Here is a 21,313-nt window from a genome sequence, read left to right as displayed (position 1 = left end):
AGGATCTGAGTTCTAATCCCATCTCTGCCATTGTCTGCTGTATGACCTTGGGCAAGTCACTTCACTTCTCTGGGCCTCAGTTGCCTCACTTGTAAAATGGGAATTAAGACCATGAGCCTCATGTGGGACAGGGACTGTGTTCAACCTGATTAACTTGTAGCTACCCCAGAGCTCAGTACAGTGCCTTGCACATAGTAAGCACTTAAATACCACAAAAGAGGGAACCTTATAAAGAGTTTCCTGAAACTCCACTTGTATCCTATACCTCAAATTCTTGTCAATACCCATTAATTTTGTTTCTTTTTAGCTTCATTCTGTCATTTGACATACACACTTTCACAAACATGTACTCACACACACACACACACACACACACACACACACACACACACAAAAATAACAAAACACGTATATCCAGAAATAGGAATACCCAACTAGTTTGGCCCATTTCTAATAGAGAGCAAAACTTCATTAATACTTGGAACACTTTAAATCAATATTTAGACATTTAATTATTTTGCTCATTTTACTTGAATACATTAGAGGAGCTGGGTAGAACTATTAGGGCTCCCTGTGATTAACATACTTGAATCAGCAAAAGGTGGCAATTAAATAAAAATCTACTCGTTTCTTGGCCTACCATAAAAATTTACATAATTTAGCAATTATTTTATCATTTTGAATATATATTAAAAGTGGTTTTCTGTTTTTAATTGTAAGCTATATTCTACATGTTTTAATGCTCCCTGCCTTCTGAATGTACTCGGGAGTCAAATGTAAAAAATATTTGGGGTTGGCTCAGATTTACAAAATCTGTAACATCTATCAGCATAAGGTGCTCATATATTAAAGATCATTTAATGTGTTTTGCTCATTAAAAACTTATTTACAGCTTTATAATAAATTGGAGCTTTGTGAGGGATTTTCCTTTCCTGTTTGAAGTAACCCCAATGCAATCTTCAGTACCATAATAAAACACGACATTTCTGCAGGTGGTTTGCAAAGTTGTTTTATTTATGTAAGTTTTATAGTCCTTTGTTAGCCTGTTAGATACAAATGCCAATCTATAATTTGTCCTTTTACCCTGACATCTACAACCTGGGGAGGAGATAACAGCTAGACAGGGCCACAAATCTGGGTTCCCTTCTGATTGTGGGGTGAATAAAAACTTCAATCAATGAAGCAGCATGGCATAGTGGATGGAGCCTGGGCCTGGGAGTCAGAAGGTCATGGGTTCTAATCCTGGCCCTGCCACTTGTCTGTTGTGTGACCTTGGGCAAGTCACTTCATTTCTTTGGGCCTCGGTTACCTCATCTGTAAAATGGGGATTGAGAATGTGAACCCCACATGTGACATAGACTGTGTCCAACCCGATTTCCTTTATCCACCCCAGTGCTTAGTACAGTGCTTGGCACATAGTAAGCCCTTAACAAATACCATAATTATTATTTTTCCAAGTCTATTGCTTGGAAAAATATACTCTACCAAGCACCTAGAACAATGCTCTGCACAGGGCAAGCACCTAATAAATACAACTGATCGAGTTAGACCCAAAAATATATTACAGAATGCAAGGATGTGTACATTCATTCATTCATTCAATCACATTTATTGAGCGCTTACTGTGTGCAAAGCGCAGTACTAAGCACTTGGAAAGTACAATTCAGCAATAAAGAGAGACAATCCCTGCCCACAACAGTACCTACTGAGAGCTCACCTCCTCCAGGAGGCCTTCCCAGACTGAGCCCCCCTTTTTCCTCTCCTCCTCCCCATCGCCCCCCCCACTCTGCCCTTCCCCCTTCCCGTCCCCACAGCACTTGTGCATATTTGTACATATTTATTACTCTATTAATGATGTGCATATAGCTCTAATTCTATTTATTCTGATGGCATTGACATCTTTCTACTTGTTTTTTGTTTGTGTTTTTTTGTCTGTCTCTCCCTTCTAGACTGTGAACCCATTGCTGGGTAGGGACCGTCTCTATGTGTTGCTGATTTGTACTTCCCAAGTGCTTAGTACAGTGCTCTGCACACAGTAAGTGCTCAATAAATATTGCAATGGATGAATGAATGAAGCTTGGGTGACTACCAAGTGTTTAAGGGCTACAGATCCAAGTACATAGACAATGTAGAGGGGATGCTGTTGGGTAAGGGGTATGAAGGTAATCAGGGAAAGCCTCTGGGAGGACATGTGATTTTAGGAAGACCTTAAATTTGGGGAGAATCATGCTCTATTGAATATAAAGGGGGGAAGAAGTCACATCATCATCATCAGTGGTATTTACTGAGCACTTATGACATGCAGAGCACAGAGCACTGTACTAATTGTTTCGTAAAGTACAACCCAACAGAGTTAGGAGACATGTTCGCTGCTCATAATGACCTTACAATCAATCAATCATATTTATTGAGTGCTTACTGTGTGCAGAGCACTGTACTAAGTGCTTGGGAAGTACAAGTTGGCAACATATACAGTCATCATCATCATCATCATCAATCATATTTATTGAGCGCTTACTGTGTGCAGAGCACTGTACTAAGCGCTTGGGAAGTACAAGTTGGCAACATATAGAAACAGTCCCTACCCAATAGTGGGCTCACAGTCTAAAAACAGTCACAGGCGAGAGAGGTCATGAGTAAGGGGTTGGCAGTGAGATAGATGAGAAGTACAGAGAGTAGGCTGGAATTATTCATTCATTCAGTCGTATTTATTGAGCACTTACTGTGTGCACAGCACTGTACTAAGCACTTGGAAAGTACAATTCGGCAACAGAGACAATCCCTAACCAACAATGGGCTTGCAGTCTAGAAAGGGGGGTATGGACAACAAAACAAAACAAGTAGACAGGCATCAATATAATAGCAATTATAATCAATATAGCAATAGCAATATTAATCAATAATAGCATCAATATAAATAGAATTGTAGATATATACACATCATTAATAAAATCAATAGAATAATAAATTACAGGAGAAGAAACCTAAGGTTTGGGTTCTAGTAGGAGATAAGGGACATGAGGTAGGAAGGGAAGAGGTGATTACCAAGTGCCTTAAAATAGATGGTAAGGAGATTCTGTTTCATGCAAAATGCTTGAGGCAGAGCGGTGGCTGTTGGGATGGAGAAAAAGGGATAGAAACTGACAATACTGGGGAAGAAAAACGGACAGGATTTGGTGACAGACTGAGCATCGGGGTTGAAAGAGAAGGAGGAGGTCGAGGATCACGCCAATTTGCAGCCTGAGGTTGGTGTGATCACAAAGTTAGATGGAAAGGAGGATTTGAAAGTGAAGAGGGGGAGTTAAGTTCTGGACAAATTGAGTTTGAGATGCTGGTAGGTAGAATAGGTAGAGAAGGGCTGGAGTCTGATGTAATTGCAGAGAAAGAGAGAGGGTCAGAGCCTGCATGGTAGACTTGGGAGAGGTCCATATCCAGGTGGTTTTTGAAGCTGTGGGAAAAGATGACCTCTTCAAGGAAGTGAGTCTAAATTGAGAAGAGAAGAAGATCCAGAACAGACCCTTGAAGGACAACAACAGGTGGAGAGGTTGCGTGGCCTAGTGGATAGAGCTCAGATCTGGGAGTCAGAAGGACCTGGGTTCTGGTCCTGGCTCTGCCGCTTGTCTGCTGTGTGACCTTGGGCAAGTCATTTTACTTCCTCTGTGCCTCAGTTACCTCATCTGGAAAATAGGGATAAAGACCGTGAGCCCCAAGTGGGTCTGGGACTGTGTCCAACCTGATTACCTTTTATCTACCAGTGCTTAGTACAGTGCCTGGCACACAGTAAGCATTTAACAAATACCATAAAAAGGGGATTTATTCACTCACTGATTCTTGAAAACATTGTGCAAGGATGAATTGAGATGAGACATGAAATTAAGAAACAACTTACCCAGGAAGACAGAAAAAAAGGGCTGAAATACTATCCATCACTCTGTGATTATTAGGAGAAAAAAAAGTCAAGTCTGTCAGGAAAGAGAAATGTGTTACATAGAACTGAGTCTGTCAATAGTGACGTGAACAAGCACTTTATTTGCAAACTTGATAGAAAATACTATGCATCGCACAAAGATTCAGCTGGGAGTCCCCTCCCTGCCCAAATAATCCACTACAATTATTTTTAAAAATAATTTACTTCAATCTAGTGGAGGCATAGCCATAAAACACTTTAAACCCTGAAACTTTATAATCTGAACAGTTATAAGACCAGGACCCTTGGGCAGTTTTCTTGCTCCTCTGAATTTAGCCTGGGTAACACAGAAGTACCCCAGCTTCAAATGACTCCAGTGTGAGAGCTTATTATCATTATTACCATTAGTAGTAGTAGTAACAATGATAATGATAGCAATGATGGTATTTTTAAATGCTTACTATGTGCCAATCACTATGCCAAGCACCAAGATTGATAAAATAAAATCAGACAGAATTTTGGTCCCACAACAGAATAAGGGGAAGGAGACAGATATTTCTTCCCCATTTGAAAGTCTAAAATACAACTGATTCTCCCCACTCCTCAGATATCTGCAAAGCTTGACCATCCACTTTCACATCAAACAGAAACTTCTTACCATCAGATTTCAAGCAATCAGCTCATGCCCTCTTACCTTACCTCACTGATTTCCTTCCACAACCCAGCCCGCACGCTTTGTTCCTCCAATATCAACCTGTAGCCCAGGTTTGTCTATCTCACCTCCAACCCCTTGCCCATGCCCTTCCTCTGAGCCCAGGACTTCCTCTCTCTCCATATGTGACAAATCACCACTCTCCCCACCTAAAAAGCCCTGAGATCATCACACCTCCTCTATGAGCTCTCCCCACAACTCATTTCCCCTACTTCCCCTCTCTTCTGTATTACTTATACATCAACAACCAGCACCCATGTCCTAACTCCAGCTCTGCCACTTATCTGCTGTGTGAACTTGGGCAAATCAGTTAACTTCTCTGTGCCTCAGTTATCACATCTGGAAAATGGGGATTAAGACCGTGAGCCCTATGTGGGACAGCGACTGTGTCCAATTCAATTGTTTTGTATCTACCCCAGTGCCTAGTACAGTTCTTGGCACATAGTAACCCCTTAACAAATACCACAGTTATTAATTATCATTACCATTGGTTGATTGAGTGACCTGGTAAGGAACACAATCCCAGCAAGAAACCTCAGAAGGATTGATTACCCCAGATAAAACCAGATATAAAGTGTCCCCCTCTAATGAAAACTCAGTGCAGATCAGAAATGTTATTTATTAAGGCACGAAGCCGATGCATATGCATCAAAGGTCTTGGCTCTGAAGAAGTTGTAGGGATTGAGATGGGGAGTCAAAGTGGGGCGGGACATAAATTAGTAATATTCCAACTGGAAGCATTGCAGAGAGGTGGAGCTGAAGTAGGTCAAGAGCCTGAGCAAGTTAATTGGCCTCCATTTTCTACCCTGGCTTAGCACCCTGCTGACACCAAGCCCCTGGGAAAGCTAGGGGAGATTGGGAAGAGTCAGGACAGTAGCATCACACTGGCTATACTGTGCCCACAGACAAATTCAGGAATGGAGGGACAAGCATCTCTTGTACGAGTCACCCAGACTTTCCTGTCTGTCCCCTATTTAGAGAGAAGATCTCGTCACCAGGAACTGCAAATGCTCATAACAGATCTGGTATTTGAAGAAGACTTCACAAGTGGCTCAGAGCATTTGGTTGGTCAGAATCAGGAGTGATTTGATTGTGTCTAACTGCTCTATTGTACCGTCCCAAGTGCTTAGGACAGAGCTTTGCTCATGGTTAGTGTTCAATAGACACCATTAATCGAACAACTACCCAAACTGCAGAACGGTGGTCCCTTGACATTAAACGGTTGTTTTTTCCATCCCTCCCTCTTTGCCCCCTCTCTCAGGTGGAGAGAAAGAGAAATCCAGGGAAATGATAGGCTGCCGTTCCAGAGACCTCACTTGATTATCCCATTGGCCGGGGAAATGAAACGTCACAAACCATCCATCAGAGTCAGAGAGAATCAAGAAGTCCCCGAGAAGGCCCTGAGATGCCTGCTGTTTGTCTCCTGCCATGATAAACGATCAGTTCCCTCAAGTGACTTCTCTGACGGAGCAATCCATCTCATTAATGGTGTAGCCCTCAAACGTACTTTCTGATTTGTCAGCAGAGGGACCATTTTTCTTTCAGAAGACAATCTTGGGCAGTGGCGTAGGAGAGATAGTTGCCCCATTAGCCCAGGCTGGAGACCCAGATAAGAAACCAATATGACCAAGGCTGCCTTATATTGTAGTATTTTTTAAGTGCTTACTATGTGCCAAGCACTATACTAAGCACTGGGGCAGATGCAAGCTAGTCAGGTTGGGCAACTATTGTATTTATTTTGTTAATGATGTGCATCTAGCTTTACTTCTATTTATTCTGATGACTTGACACCTGTCCACATGGTTTGTTTTGTTGTTTGTCTCCTCCTTCTAGACTGTGAGCCCGTTGTTGGGTAGGGACCATCTCTATATGTTACCAACTTGTACTTCCCAAGCACTTAGTACAGTGCTCTGCACATAGTAAGTGCTCAATAAATACGATTGAATGAATGATTGAATGAATGATTGAATGAATGAATGAATGAATGACACAGTCCCTGCCCCACGTGGGGCTCACAATCTTAATCCCCATTTTACAGATGAGGTAACCAAGAAGGGACATCTCCTCCAAGAGGCCTTACCTAAGCCCTCCTTTCCTCTTCTCCCATTCTCTTCTATGTCACCCTGACTTGCTCCCCTTATTCATCGCCCCTCAGCCCCACAGTACTTATTTATATATCTGTAATTTTTTTTATTTCTATTAATATCTTTCTTCCCCCTGTAGACTGTAAGTTCATTCTGGACAGGGAATGTTTCTGTTTATTGTTGTGTTGTACTCTCCTCAAGTGCTCTTTATAGTGTTCTGCACACAGTTGTTGTCTTATGTTGTGAAGTCATGTCCGGCCCATAGCGACGGTATAGACACATCTCTCCCAGAATGCACCACTTCCATCTGCAATCATTCTGGTAGTGTATCCATAGAGTTTTCTTGGTAAAAATATGGAAGTGGTTTACCATTGCCTCCTTCTGTGCAGTAAACAAGTTGCCACCCTAGACTCTCTCCTATGCTGTTGCTGCCTAGCACAGGGGAGTTTCTATTTGTAGCAGATTGCCTTCCATTCACTGGCCACTGCTCAAACTAGGAATTGAATGGGTAGGCCTCTGCTTGACTCTCCCTCTTGTAGTCGTGACTGGTAGAGTACTGGAAACTCTCCAGGTGTGACCCAAAGAGGGGTCTGCACACAGTAAGCACTCAGTAAATTTAATTGACTTACCTACTGACAGCAGACAAGTGGTGGAGCTGGGATTAGAACCCAGGTCCTTCTGACTCCTAAGCCCATGCTCTACCCACTAGACAACACTGCTTCTCAGAAGCCAGGCAGCCCCTTCCCCAGTTACACAGTGACAGACAAATTACTTTAGAGGCCGTGGGGACTTCAATCAAGGGTCTGGGGCTTAAAGGAGAGCCCCCCTTGCCCCTAAAAATAAACCTCAAAAAATATATCTGGGTCCCCTTTTATTCTCCATCTACACCCACACCCTTGGAGAACTCATCACTGCCATGGCTTCAACTTCCACCTCTACTCAGATGATTCCCAAATCTCTCTGTCCTGCCCTGATCTTCTGTGTATTCTTGCATTTCCTCCTACCTTCAGGATATCTGAAATTGAATGTTCCTCTGATGCTTCAAGTTACCCATGTCCCCAACAGAGCTCCTCATATTGTCACGCAAACCCTGAACTCCCCCTGCCTATCCTATCACTGAACACAACACACTGCTTACTTGGTGCCAGGAACTGTACTAAGCACAGGGGTAGACACAAGATCACCAGGTCAAAAATAGTCCCTGTCCCACATGGGGCTCCCAGTCTACATCGGAGGGAGAATGATTTATTCCCCATTTTACAGATGAGGGAACTGAGGCACATAGAAGTGAAGTGACTTGCCCAAGGTCATATAGCACACAAGTGGCAGAACTGGGACTAGAACCCAGGTCCTCTAACTCCCAGGCTCATGCTCCTCCAGCACCTAGTACAGTGCTTGGCACATGGTTAAGTGATTAAAAAATACCATCATTATTATTAGGCCATGCTGCTTCCCTCAGCATTTGGGATGACCAAGTGGATCAGCCTTTTTGTAATTTTCCCAAGGGTACCTGGGAGAAAAGCAAGGCCAAGGAAGCTCCATCCAAGTGAAGGTCATTGGGTAGCCAGGGCTACCCTTCAGACACCACAACTTCCAAATCCTTGAACTTCAGTCACCTTCTTTTCTTTTTTTAATGGTATTCATTAAGTGCTTATTATATGCCAGCACAGAACTAAGTGCTATGGTAGATACAAGGTTGGACACAGTCCATGTCCCACATGGGGCTCACACTCTTAAATCCCCAGTTTAGATATGAGGTAACTGAGGTAAAGAGAAGTGAAGTGACTTGCCCAAGGTCACAGAGCAGACAAGCAGCAGAGCTGAGATGAATAATTGTGGTATTTGTTCAGCGCTTACTATGTGCCAAGCACTGTACTAAGTGCTAGGGTGGATACAAGTAAATTGGGTTGGATACAGTCCCTGTCCCACGTGGGGCTCACAGTCTCAATTTGTGTGGGAAGGAAATGTGTCTGCTTATTGTTGGATTGTACTTTCCCAAGTGCTGAGTACAGTGCTCTGCGATTGAATGAATGAATTTTTCAGATAAGGTAACTGAGGCCCAGAGAAGTAAAGTGACTTGCCCAAAGTCACACAGAAGAGAAGTAGGTTCATGCTCTATTCACCAGGTTCTCTGACTCCCAAGCTCAAGCCCTTAGGCCATGTAGTTTCACCCAGCTTTGGGATGACCAGTTGGATCAGGTATCTAGAATTTCCCTTAAGGTACCTGGGAGAAAAACAAGGCCAAGGAAGCACCACCCAAGTGAAAGTCACTGGGGAGCCAAGGCTACGCTTCAGACACCAGAACTTCCAAATCCATGATCATTCACAATTTTTTTTAATGGTGTTTGTTAAGCAGTTACTATGTGCCAGGTACTGAACGAAGCACTGGGGTAGACAAGGTCAGATACAGTCCACATCCCACATGGGGCTCAGTATCTTAATCCTCATTTTAGAGATGAGGTAACTGAGGCACAGAGAAGTGAAGTGACTTACCCAAGGTCACCACACTCCAACAAAAACAACTCTGGCAACAACTCAGGTCTTTGTGAACCACAGAATCCTTTACTGCTGTGAAAACCATCCTGATTTCTCTTTTTATGGTATTTCTTAGGCACTTACTGTGTGCCAGCCACAGTACTAAGAACTGAAGTAGATACAAGCTAATCAGGTTGGACACAGCCCATGTTTCCATACGGATCTTATAGCCAATCTCCATTATTCAGATAAGGGAACTGAGGGTTCGAGAAGTTAGGTGACTTACCCAAGGTCACACAACAGACAAGTGGCATAGCCAGGATTAGAGTCAAGGTCTTTCTGACTCCCAGGTCCATGCACTATCTAGCAGACCACACTGCTTCTCCTTAACACAGAGGTCTCTTGCTGAAAAACGAGAATTGTTTTACCGCTACCTACTCCTCTTCCAATTTTTAAATTTTAATATAATTAGTCCTCTGCCGTGGGTTATTTTTATATGAAGTACAGTTTACCCTACTGAGAGGATCTGACCGTAGCCAAGGTAAGGGGAAAAAATTCAGAACTCAAGCATATCCTAGAGATTTTGGAAATGGTTTTACCGGATGTAGAATTTTAAAATGCCACTATTACGTTCTATCTAATAATCTATGAGTAAAAATAGGCCTTTTCTTGTTCTCCTTGTTTGCAAATTGAAAGTCTAACAACTTTACCACTCAACTGCTTGATGATTAGTAGGCAGTAATTTAAACTATACACATTATGCTAAGTATCCCTATATTAATTCAGTTTGAGTGAGTTTTTATAAAATGCTTTGTTCTGCTCAATAAAGTTAATTATATGTTCTATGTTTCATAACTGAGTGTCTTGATTTTTTTAAACATAATGGCAGCTTCAGTTGCATTTTCCCTATAAAATCTGATGTGTAACAAAAAACTATCCATATAAGGAAGCAAAGCTGTACACCACACGCATAAGCTGAGAAGTGAAAAGTCCCCTTTATTTACAGTGCCTTTGCTTTGCTGGTTTGACGATATTAACCACACAAAAACATGATAAACTGCCAAATAGTGGCTGAATCTGGGAGACATGCTATTTGAGCTGTCATTTGATAAACTCCTTGGTGATCTAATAAGACAGTTGGTACTGTATGTGAAAGGGCCAACTTGTGAGGCATTGCATTTCTAATCCATTAGAATAGACTTTAGTGGTGATCTCCCTCTCTATAAATCAATCAAACATATTTATTAAGCATTTACCATGTTCAGAGCATTGTAGGAAGTGCTTGGGAAAATACAATACACCTCAGTTGGTAGAGACAAGTTCTTTCTAGGCTCATTATGGGCGGGGTACATGTCTGCTTATTGCTATATTGTACTCTCCCAAGCACTTAGTACAGTGCTCTGCACACAGTAAGTGCTCAACAAATATAACAACTGAATTGAGTTCTCTAGACTATAGGCTCCCTGAGGGCAGGGAATGTGTCTACTGACTCTGCTGCATGGTATTCTCCCAGGCGCTTAGTCCAATGCTCTAAACACAGCAAACTCTCAATAAATATCATTGATTAAATGATTTTTACCTGGTTTTTATGGGGCCCTTACTATTTGCCAGGCACTCTACTAAGCCGATAAGGTTGAATACAGTCCATGTCCCACATGAGGTTCACAATATCAATCCCCATTTTACAGCAGAGATAACTGAGGGGCAGAGAAGTGTCTTGCTGAAAGTCACACAGCCGACATGTGGCTTAGTGAGGATTAGAATCCAGGTCTTTCTGACCGCCCTTCCCCACCAAGCCCAGGTCACACTGCTTCAGAGGCAGGTAATCAAATAGCCTTGAAGTACAGCCATCTGAAAATCTGATTCCTACTAAGAACTGGATTAAATTGTGATCAAATAAGGAGAAAATTAGACTCCCATAATTTATAGTGGCAGTTTATAGGGAGCATGTAGTTTTTATCAGGAAATGTGGCATCTCCCCCAACGCTAGTTGGCCGAACTTCAACTCTGTTCACCTGAATGAAACAGCGGCCAATCTGTCTCCACCTTAAATCGTGCATTTGACAACGGGGCTGGTAACAGCATACTGTGTTGTTGCTGAAAACCCCCGCATAGAAGCTCAGTCAGATCGTTGTATATTATGATAGGCTCAGGCATTTGAACAGACACACAATGAATGCTGTTGTAATTTCTGCAGTCACAGGGCAATGAATGTTCCATGTTATTTTGCTTGTTGCCTATATGTAGGGAGCAATTTACATGGAGAACATTACTATATCTGTCATGTTCCATCTAGAAGCGCTGATGCAGAACTGCTCGGAGACAGCCGTGCAGTAGTATTGATGCTCATGGCAGAAGAGATTTAGATACCATGAAAAGCTAATGGTGTTAACTAAAGAATTCCTCCATTTACATCAGCAGAAAGGGAGCATTTAAAGGGGGATTAGTTTAAGAATGAATGGCCAAAATTCAACACCCTGAAATTGTGCAAAGAGCAGAGTATAGCAATCTTTTTTCTCCTCTTCCCAAGAGACAGTCCTCTGTGACCAAATTAAAGCTCTCCAAGATGTTCCCGTTTAGACTGGACAATTGCATGGGGGGGGGTCTCACACTGTTATTCTAAAGGATCTCTGCAGATGGAACAAGTGCAGTGAATTGTCCCTCAGTCTGGCAAATCCAAAAGTGTCAGTTTCTGCTATAAGCTCATTGTGGGCAGGGAATATATCTACCAACTTTGTTACACTGTACGCTCCCAAGCACTTTCTCTGCACAAAATAAATACCACTGCTAGATTGATCCCCTCTCGGGGTCACACCTGGAGAGTTTTCAGTACTCTACCAGTCATGACCACAGGAAGGAGAGTCAAGCAGAGGCATACCCATTCCATTCCTGGCTTGGGCAGTGGCAAGTGAGTGGAAGGCAATCTGCTACGAGTCAAAACTCACCTATGCTGGGCAGCAGCGGCATGGTGTCTATGGCATCGCTATGGGTTGGACAACTTGACAGCATAAAACAACAACAGCAGCTAGATTGGTATGTCATATAGCTCATTGTGGGAATGGAATGTGTCTACCAACTCTGCTATACTGTACTTTCCCAAATGTTTAGTAGAGTGCTCTGCACATGGCAAGTGCTCAATAAATGATTGATTGATTTGGGGTGAGGGGCACAGTGTTAATGAAGGGTGAGGGAAGAGTACAGGCCTGGGAGTCAGTGGACCTGGGTTCTAATCCCAGCTCTGCCACCTGCCTGCTGTATAATAATAATAATAATAATGGAATTTGTTAAGTGCTTACTATGTGCAGAGCACTGTTCTAAGCACTGGCGGGGGCGGATTGAAGGTGATCAAGTTGTCCCACATGGGGCTCACAGTCTTCATTCCCATTTTACAGATGAGGTAACTGAGGCTCAGAGAAGTTAAGTGACTTGCCCAAGGTCACACAGCAGACAAGTGGTGGAGCGGGATTCGAACCCATGACTGTATGACTTTACTTCTCTGTGCCTCCATTTTCTCAACTGTAAAATGGGTGTTCAATACCTGTTCTCCCTCTTACTTAGAATGTGAGAGCCTTGTGGAATAGGTACTGTCTACCAACTCTGTTCCCCTCTCAGAGTTGCACTTGGGGTTTCCAGTACTCTACTAGTCTCGGCTATGGGAGGGAGAGTCAAACAGAGGCCTACCCATTCCATTCCTAGCTTGGCCAGTGGCTAGCGAGCGGAAGGCAATCTGCTACAAGTCAAAACTCACCCATACTGGGCAGCAGCAGCATGGGAGAGAGTCAAGTGTGGAGACTCAAGTTTACTGCAGGGAAGGAGGCAAACACTTCTGTATCTTGACCAAGAAAACTCCATGGATACACACCCAGAATGACTGCAGATGGAGAATGGGGTGTTCTAGGAGAGATGTGTCCGTGGTGACGCTATGGGTCGGAAACAACTTGACGGCCTGAGACAAGACCAACTCTCTTCTAGTTTACTCTCCCAAGCACTTAGTATAGTACGCTGTTCACAGTAAGCACTCCAAATATACCATTAATAATTGTGTTAGGATTGATTTTCAATTAAACTCCCTGAGGTCAGGGTCACGTAGCTTATCCTAGACCCGCTACAATTTTATCCATGAAGGAAGCTCTCCAGTTCTGTTGTCGAGGATAATAGTGTTTGTAATCCAAGAACTGATGTTCTCTCTTTTACTAAACTGGGAGAGCAGCCAAGCATTGAGAAACTTCAATTGAAAGAATATGAAAATTCAAACTGGGAAGGAAAAATATTCTTTGTAATTTCTCCATCCTTTTCTTCAATTAAAAAATGAAAGGGGAAGCTAACTATGGGCTACTAATTTGGAAAGGCAGCAAAGAATCTGGTGCTTCTTACAACAGAATAATTTCTGCTCACAAACACCTGGGATTATTTTCTGCTGTTTGTCAAAATAATCCACCAGGCCTGTGTCCAAAATACCAGTTTCCGCAAATGACTCCCAGATCAGAGAGTGAATTACATAGACAAAAGAGTGCAAGTGAGCTAAATGTTGCTCGAGATGATTGGAAAGTATTACAGAGAAATGGGATGAAGAAGCGTGGCTCAGTGGAAAGAGCACAGGCTTTGGAGTCAGAGGTCAGGTGTTCAAATTCCAGCTCCACTAGTTGTCAGCTGTGTGACTTTGGGCAAGTCACTTAACTTCTCTGTGCCTCAGTTACCTCATCTGTAAAATGGGAATTAAAACTGTGAACCCCCTGTGAGACAACCTGATCACCTTGCATCCTCCCCAGCGCTTAGAACAGTGCTTTGCACATAGTAAGTGCTTAATAAATGCCATCATTATTACTATTATCATTATTGTTATTATTATTATTATTATTATTATTATTATAGTTCGATTGGACATTCCACAGGTGATTTTGCATTTCACACACAGGCAGTTACCTGGTTAAAAACACCTTTGTGGGGAAGAGAGACCAGAGGCTGCAAACATTTGGTGCACTAGATTTTATGAAAAGGGAAAAATAAAATCAAAATAGAAGAATTCACCATGGAACTTTCAATCAATCAATTATAATGATTGAGTGCTTACTGTGTGCAGAGCACTGTACTAAGTGTTTGGGGAAGTACAATACAACAGAGCTGATAGGCAAGATTCCTGCCCACAAGGAGCTTATAGTCTATAGTTTTTTAAAGTTACTGCATGCAGGAGCCAAAACAAAATTCCAGTTGACAGATGTTCATTTTTTCCTTCAAAATCCAGAGCTATGGTAGGAAGAAAACTAATCTAAAGAGAAACAAGGGAAAGCAGAAATAGTCTAAAAAATGAAAAATGCATTTTTGCCTTTACCTACATCTGCCTTGGGTTTGAAGGTGTTCCTGCTGAGGAGGAGAATTTATCTCTGAGTGCAAATGTGCTGGATAAAAATTCAACTAACTGCTCGATTGGAAACTCCTTTGTGGACAGGGATAGATCCTTCTATTGCAAAGTGTGTGCTACACTGTTTTGACCTTGAGCTAGCAGTTGGACCTTGAGGAGGAGAGTGTCCAGTTTACCTTGACTCGGGGGGAGACAGGCATTAATATAAATAAATTATGGGTAAGTACATAAGTGCTATATTGCAGAGAGTGGGGTGAACACCAAGTGCCCAAAAAGGTACAAAATGCAAGTGCACAGACAATGCAGAAGGGAGAGTGAGCCAGGGAAAAGAGGGCTTAATCGGGGTAAGCCTCTCGGAGGAAATTCGACCTTCATTAGGCTTTGGAGGTAGGGAGAGTGGTGGTCTGGAGTATATGGAGGGGGAGGGAGTTCCAGACCAGAGGGAGAACATGGAAAAGGGGTCGATGGTGAGAAAAATGATACAGAGATACAGTGAGCAAGCTGGCCCTAGGAGAGTGAAATATGTGGGCTGGGCTGTAGTGGGAGATCAGTGAAGGAAAGCAGGAGGGGGCAAGCTGTTCCTGAATCTTTAAGGAAGACCCCCCAGCCCATGTCCTCCCCCTGGCTTGGAATGCCCTCCCTCCACACACTTGCCAAGCTAGCTCTCTTCCTCCCTTCAAAGCCCTACTGAGCTCACCTCCTCCAGGAAGCCTTCCCATACTGAGCCCCCTTTTTCTTCTCCTTCTCCCCATCCCCCCATCCTACCTCCTTCCCCTCCCCACAGCACCTGTATATATGTTTGTACGGATTTATTACTCTATTTTACTTGTACATATTTACTATTCTATTTATTTTGTTAATGATGTGCATCTAGCTTTATTTCTATTTGTTCTGATGACTTGACAGCTGTCCACATGTTTTGTTTTGTTGTCTGTCTCCCCCTTCTAGACTGTTGTTGGGTAGGGACCGTCTATGTTGCCAACTTGTACTTTCCAAGCACTTAGTACAGTGCACACAGCGCACACAGTAAGCGCTCAATGAATACGATTTAATGAATGAGTAAGGCCAATGCTAAGGAGTTTCTCATTTAGTCTCCCTGCCCTTGTGGCCTACACTGTGAATTGACTGGGAAGGAGAGAGGGATCAGTCTGGTGTCCTAGAACAGACTCTCTCAACCCTCCTCAAATCTGCCAAATAATCATTCTTCCCCTCTTCAAAGCCCTATTGAAGGCATACCTCCTCCAAGAGGCCTTCCCAGACTAAGCCGCTCTGTTCCTCAGCTATCCCGCCCTTCCGCATCACCACGACTCGCTTCCTCTACTCTTCCCTCCTCTTCCTACCCTACAGCACTTATGTATATATGTATACTTCTATAATTCTATTTATTTATTTTGATGCCTGTTTGCTTGTATTGATGTCTGTCTCCCCACTCTAGACAGTGAGCCCATTGTGGGCAGGGATTGTCTCTCTTTATTGCTGTACTGTACTTTCCAAGCACTTAGTACAGTGCTCTGCACACAGTAAGCTCTCAATAAATATGATTGAATGAATGAATGAATGAACGAATGAACAACATAAGGATTCTGTTAACTCAGGTTGGCCTAAGCTACTAGGCCCCACTGAGACCAGCCTCCTGTAGTCTTCCAGAAGGGCTCCCAGAGCTAGTGACTCATTAGTTGTGGGGAGATCAATGAATCAGAGGCCTCCATTAACACAAAGACTGGAATTCAATTTCTCTGCATTTGACAAAGAAAGAACGCTCCTGACCTATATCCATATCAGTGTTAGCCTCTGAGATTATTGGCAAGGCTGTTTTCCAACACTCATCAACTTCCTGAAATTTTCTAGGCAACACAACAAAGAAAATAAAGCAAGTCACAACTTCTCTTGGCCTCAGTTTCCTCATCTGTACAATGGGGATTAAATACTTGTTCTTCTTCCTACTTATACTGTGAGCCCAAGTGAGAAGGGACTGTGCCCACCCTGATTACTTTGTATGTGCCCCACTGATTAAAACAGTGCTTGACTCATAGTAAGCACTTAACAAATATAGTAATAATAATAATAACAGTAGTAATGATAAATTCCTGAGAATTGTGGTAATTATTAAGTTGTTGCTACATTCCACGCACTGGGGTAGGTATGAGATTATGAGATTGGCCACATTTGGGCTCAAAATCTAGTGGGAGTTGGAGAGGAGCAAAAAGGTACTTTATCCCCTCTTCTACTGATGAAGAAAGTAAGGTTCAGAGAAGTAAAGTGACTTGCCCAAGGTCACAAAGGAAACCGGAAGCAGAACCAGGACTAGAACCCACGTTTTTCTGACTCCCAGACCTGTGCTCTATCCGGTAGGCTACACCGCTTCTCAATCCTTCAATCTTAGGAATTCAAATATTTCTGGTAAATCTCACTTCCCGAACTTATGTGAAAAAGCCTCTTTGGACACTCTGGTTTCCATTCTGCTCATGTAAGGGCAGCAATGAATGATTCATGGCTCTAGTACTTTCCTCTAATTCGATATGTCTGAACTTATTTTTAGATATTTGCCCATTTGGTGATGGGCTTTATTCAGTAGTCTTATTCACCAACCCTACCTCATGAACCCAGGAGGAAGAAAGCTGGGACTGAAGTCAATTGTGCTTCCAATGAGAAACTACTATTTCCTGGGCATTTTTTTTAAATTGTAGTTTTAACCACTAATAACGACTAATGTAAGATGCACTCTGCTATTCCTGACTACAATGCCATGAAGAATTTTCAAGGGAAGTCAATATTAGATCAATTTACGAAAGCCACTCAGGAGGGTGTAAAAGGCACCCAACATGGTTCCATTGTGGAGTACTTTAAGCACTATAGTTGACTAAGGAACATTTAAATCTATTTTCTTTTGACCTCTGAGGACTTTTAAGTGAAGAAAGAGAACTTGGCAACAGGTACAGTGTTTCTACATTAATTCTTTGATGCACTGAGTCTTTGTGGACGACATCAGGGCAAATAGTTCAGGTTAATGGAGGACCCTACTGTGGTGATTTGTATCATCTGTAATACGCAGCGGCCGAGTAACCAGGGAGATGACAGCTTTAAGCAATGGCAGCAGCCAGCCCACCACATTCACTTATGTCCTTGGAAAAAAAATATTGTGGCAGTGGTCCCAGCCCAGGCAGGGGGACGCCTCTGGGTTGCGGCAGCCAATCCACTCTTCTCCCAGCCAGGACCAAGACAAACTCTTTGATTAAAAATTAAAAAAACATGCATTCTCTGTTGGGCAAGCTTTCATTAAGTCTTTAACTACTTGGTTTATTTCCAAATAAACTTAGATGCTGCTCTATCTTGTTCGAAAAGAGTTTCTGAACTTATCAAAATAAGATGCTCAGGAAATTATCGAGATCCGTGCTCTTATCCACCAGGCCACACAGCTTCTCAATCCTTCAATCCTAGAAATTAGAAAGTTCCCGGCATTGTTTCTTACAAAGTAATCTAATCCTGGGTCCACCACATGTCTCCTGGGTTATATTGGGAAAGATACTTAATTTCTCTATGCTTTAGTTTCTTCATCTGTAAATGGGGATTGAGGCTGTGAGCCCTATGTGGGACAGGGACTGTGTCCAAACAGATTATTTTATATTTACTCCAGAATTTAGTACAGTTCCTGGCATGTAGTAAGTGTTTCATGGCTTAGTGGATAGAGTGCAGGCATGGCAGTCGGGAGGTCCTCTGTTCTAGTACCGGCTTCACCACATGTCTGCTGTGTGACCCTGGGTAAGTCTCATAAGTTCTCTGGGCCTCAGTTTCCTCATCTGTAAAATGGGGATAAGAGGGTGAGCCCCATGTGGGACTAGGACCATGTCCAACCTGAATAACCTCCCCCCTTCAAGGCCATACTGAAAGCTCACCTCCTCCAGGAGGCCTTCCCAGACTAGGCCCCCCTTTTCATCAGCTCCCCTTCCCTCCCCTGACATTGTCCCAACTAGCTCCCTTTGCTCTAACCCACCTCCCCGCTCCACAGCACTTGTACATATCTATAATTCTATTTATTTCTATTAATGCTGTTTAATTTTTCTGATGTGTATGTATATCTCTAATTCTATTTATTTATATTGATGCTATTGATGCCTGTTTACTTGTTTTTGATGTCTGTCTCCCCCCTTATAGACTGTGAGCCCATTATGGACAGGGATTGTCTCTCTTTGTTGCTGAATTGTACTTTCCAAGCACTTAGTAAAGTGCTTACTAATTCCCACCTCCCAGGACTCCCCCTCTAGGCTATAAGCTCACTGTGGACAGGGACTGTGTCTATTATATAGATATATTGTACTCTCCTAAGCGCTTAGTACAACACTTACTAGAGAAGCATGGCTCAGTGGAAAGAGCATGGGCTTTGGAGTCAGAGGTCATGGGTTCAAATCCTGGCTCCGCCAACTGTCAGCTGTGTGACCTTGGGCATGTCACTTAACTTCTCTGTGCCTCAGTTACCTCATCTGTAAAATGGGGATTAAGACTGTGAGCCCCAAGTGGGACAACCTGATCACCTTGTAACCTCCCCAGCACTTAGAACAGTGCTTTGCACATAGTAAGCACTTAACAAATACCATCATTATTATTATTAAGTAGTGTGGCCTAGTGGATAGAGCTGGGGCCTGGGAGTCAGAAGGAACTGGGTTCTATTCTTGGCTCTGCCTCTTGTCCTGACTTCACTTCATTTCTCTGGTTCTCAGTTACCTCATCTGTAAAATGGGGATTAAGACTGTGAGCTCTACTGTGGGACAGGGACTGTTTCCAACCTGATTATGTTGTATCTACCCCAGCGCTTAGAACAGCACCTGACACATAGTAAACTCTTAACAAATACCACAATTATTATTATTACTAAATGCTCAATAAATGCAATTGACTGACTGACTAGACTCAGAACTTTGGAAAGTACAGTGGAAGTGACACAAACATTTCCTACCCTCCCGTGGCTTACAGTCTAATGTTAGAGGTGGGTGGAATTGACTTTCCTACAAAGCATGAATAATGTAGTTACAAATAGCAGAAGGAAGAGCAAAGATAAACAGAGAGTAGCACAAGTATTCAAGATGAAAGAGTTGGATAACTGAATGGATTGAATGTTCCATTCAGATAGATAAGTGTTGAACCTGGGTGTAAATGCCTGGGACATCAAGAATTAACCAAGGGAATTTTTCTAGTGGAGATGAGATTTTAGGAAACCTTCAAAAGTGGAGAGACCTATATGGTTGTCATATTTAAAGAGGGAAGGGATTCCAGACAGAATGGTTGAGGATGAGTTTGGAGGCAGGAAGAGAGAGAATAAGGTACCATAAGAATGTGAGCCTTCTGGGAGAGAGGAGCACAAGCTGGGAAGTTGTGGGTAAATACTGACATACGTCTCCCAAGAGTTCTAGAAGCGCTCTCCTCCTCCCTCCTGCCAACTCACTTACTGGTCTCTGGAGATTATTATGAGGCTCCCTGCAAGGAAGCAGGTCTGGAATGTGTCTGTTTGATGCCATATTGTATTCTCCCAAGTGCTTCATACAGTGCTTTGCATACAGTAAGTGTTCAATGAATATGATTGATTGAATGAATGAATGATTCAAAAGGCTGTTATTTGAGCAGACATGGTGATGTCATGAATTTTAAGATTGGCTTAATCTGTGATTCCAGAGATATTACCTCTGATTGCCCGGTGGGATTGGTTTGACTCATTCATTCAATCATACTTATTGAGTGCCTACTCTCATTCATTCATTCAATCGTATTTATTGAGTGCTTACTGTGTGCAAATCAATCAATCAATCAATCAATCGTATTTATTGAGCGCTTACTATGTGCAGAGCACTGTACTAAGCGCTTGGGAAGTACAAATTGGCATCACATAGAGACAGTCCCTACCCAACAGTGGGCTCACAGTCTAAAAGGGGGAGACAGAGAACAGAACCAAACATACCAACAAAATAAAATAAGTAGGATAGAAATGTACAAGTAAAATAAATAAATAAATAAATAAATAGAGTAATAAATATGTACAACCATATATACATATATACAGGTGCTGTGGGGAAGGGAAGGAGGTAAGACGGGGGGATGGAGAGGGGGACGAGGGGGAGAGGAAAGAAGGGGCTCAGTCTGGGAAGGCCTCCTGGAGGAGGTGAGCTCTCAGCAGGGCCTTGAAGGGAGGAAGAGAGCTAGCTTGGCGGATGGGCAGAGGGAGGGCATTCCAGGCCCGGGGGATGACGTGGGCCGGGGGTCGATGGTGGGACAGGCGAGAGCGAGGTACAGTGAGGAGATTAGTGGTGGAGGAGCGGAGGGTGCGGGCTGGGCAGTAGAAGGAGAGAAGGGAGGTGAGGTAGGAGGGGGCGAGGTTATGGAGGTTATGCAAATCACTGTACTAAGCTTGGGAGAATACAATACAATATGAACATCAGACACATTCTCTGCCCACAACTAGACTCATGCCCCTGCTCCCAGGCATTGATCCACAATCAATGGTATTTATTGAGTGCTTACTATGTACAGAGCACTGTACTAAGCACTTAGCACAATGGCACAAGTTTGGCATTTCACACCTTCCTGTAATCCCAAATGCATGTTTGGGAAGTCACAGCTTTTGATTTTTACATGGAATGGCCAAAAACATGCACCTTTAGACTGGAAGCTCCTTGTGGGCAGGGAACAACTCTAACAACATCAAAAATAGTAACAATATCAATAATTATATTTGTTAAGCACTCAGTATTAGACCAGAACTGTACTAAAAACTAGGGGAAGCAGCACAG

At 42.9% G+C, this 21,313-nt stretch overlaps 2 non-coding genes across 2 annotated transcripts; one reads left to right on the top strand and one right to left on the bottom strand.

Moving 5' to 3' along the window:
* Positions 1-7,154: 7,154 nt before the first annotated feature.
* On the bottom strand, positions 7,155-7,292 carry LOC119944293. Its single transcript, XR_005455787.1, has one exon. It is a non-coding gene; the product is annotated as a small nucleolar RNA SNORA7 (small nucleolar RNA).
* A 4,683-nt stretch (positions 7,293-11,975) lies between these two features.
* Positions 11,976-12,113, top strand: LOC119944294. The gene has a single exon (XR_005455788.1). It is a non-coding gene; the product is annotated as a small nucleolar RNA SNORA7 (small nucleolar RNA).
* Positions 12,114-21,313: the final 9,200 nt, after the last annotated feature.

Source organism: Tachyglossus aculeatus, chromosome 22 (genome assembly GCF_015852505.1).
Source record: "Tachyglossus aculeatus isolate mTacAcu1 chromosome 22, mTacAcu1.pri, whole genome shotgun sequence".
NCBI lineage: Eukaryota > Metazoa > Chordata > Mammalia > Monotremata > Tachyglossidae > Tachyglossus > Tachyglossus aculeatus.
The sequence above is the reverse complement of the archived record's forward strand: the minus strand, read 5'-3'. Positions and strand labels throughout refer to the sequence as shown.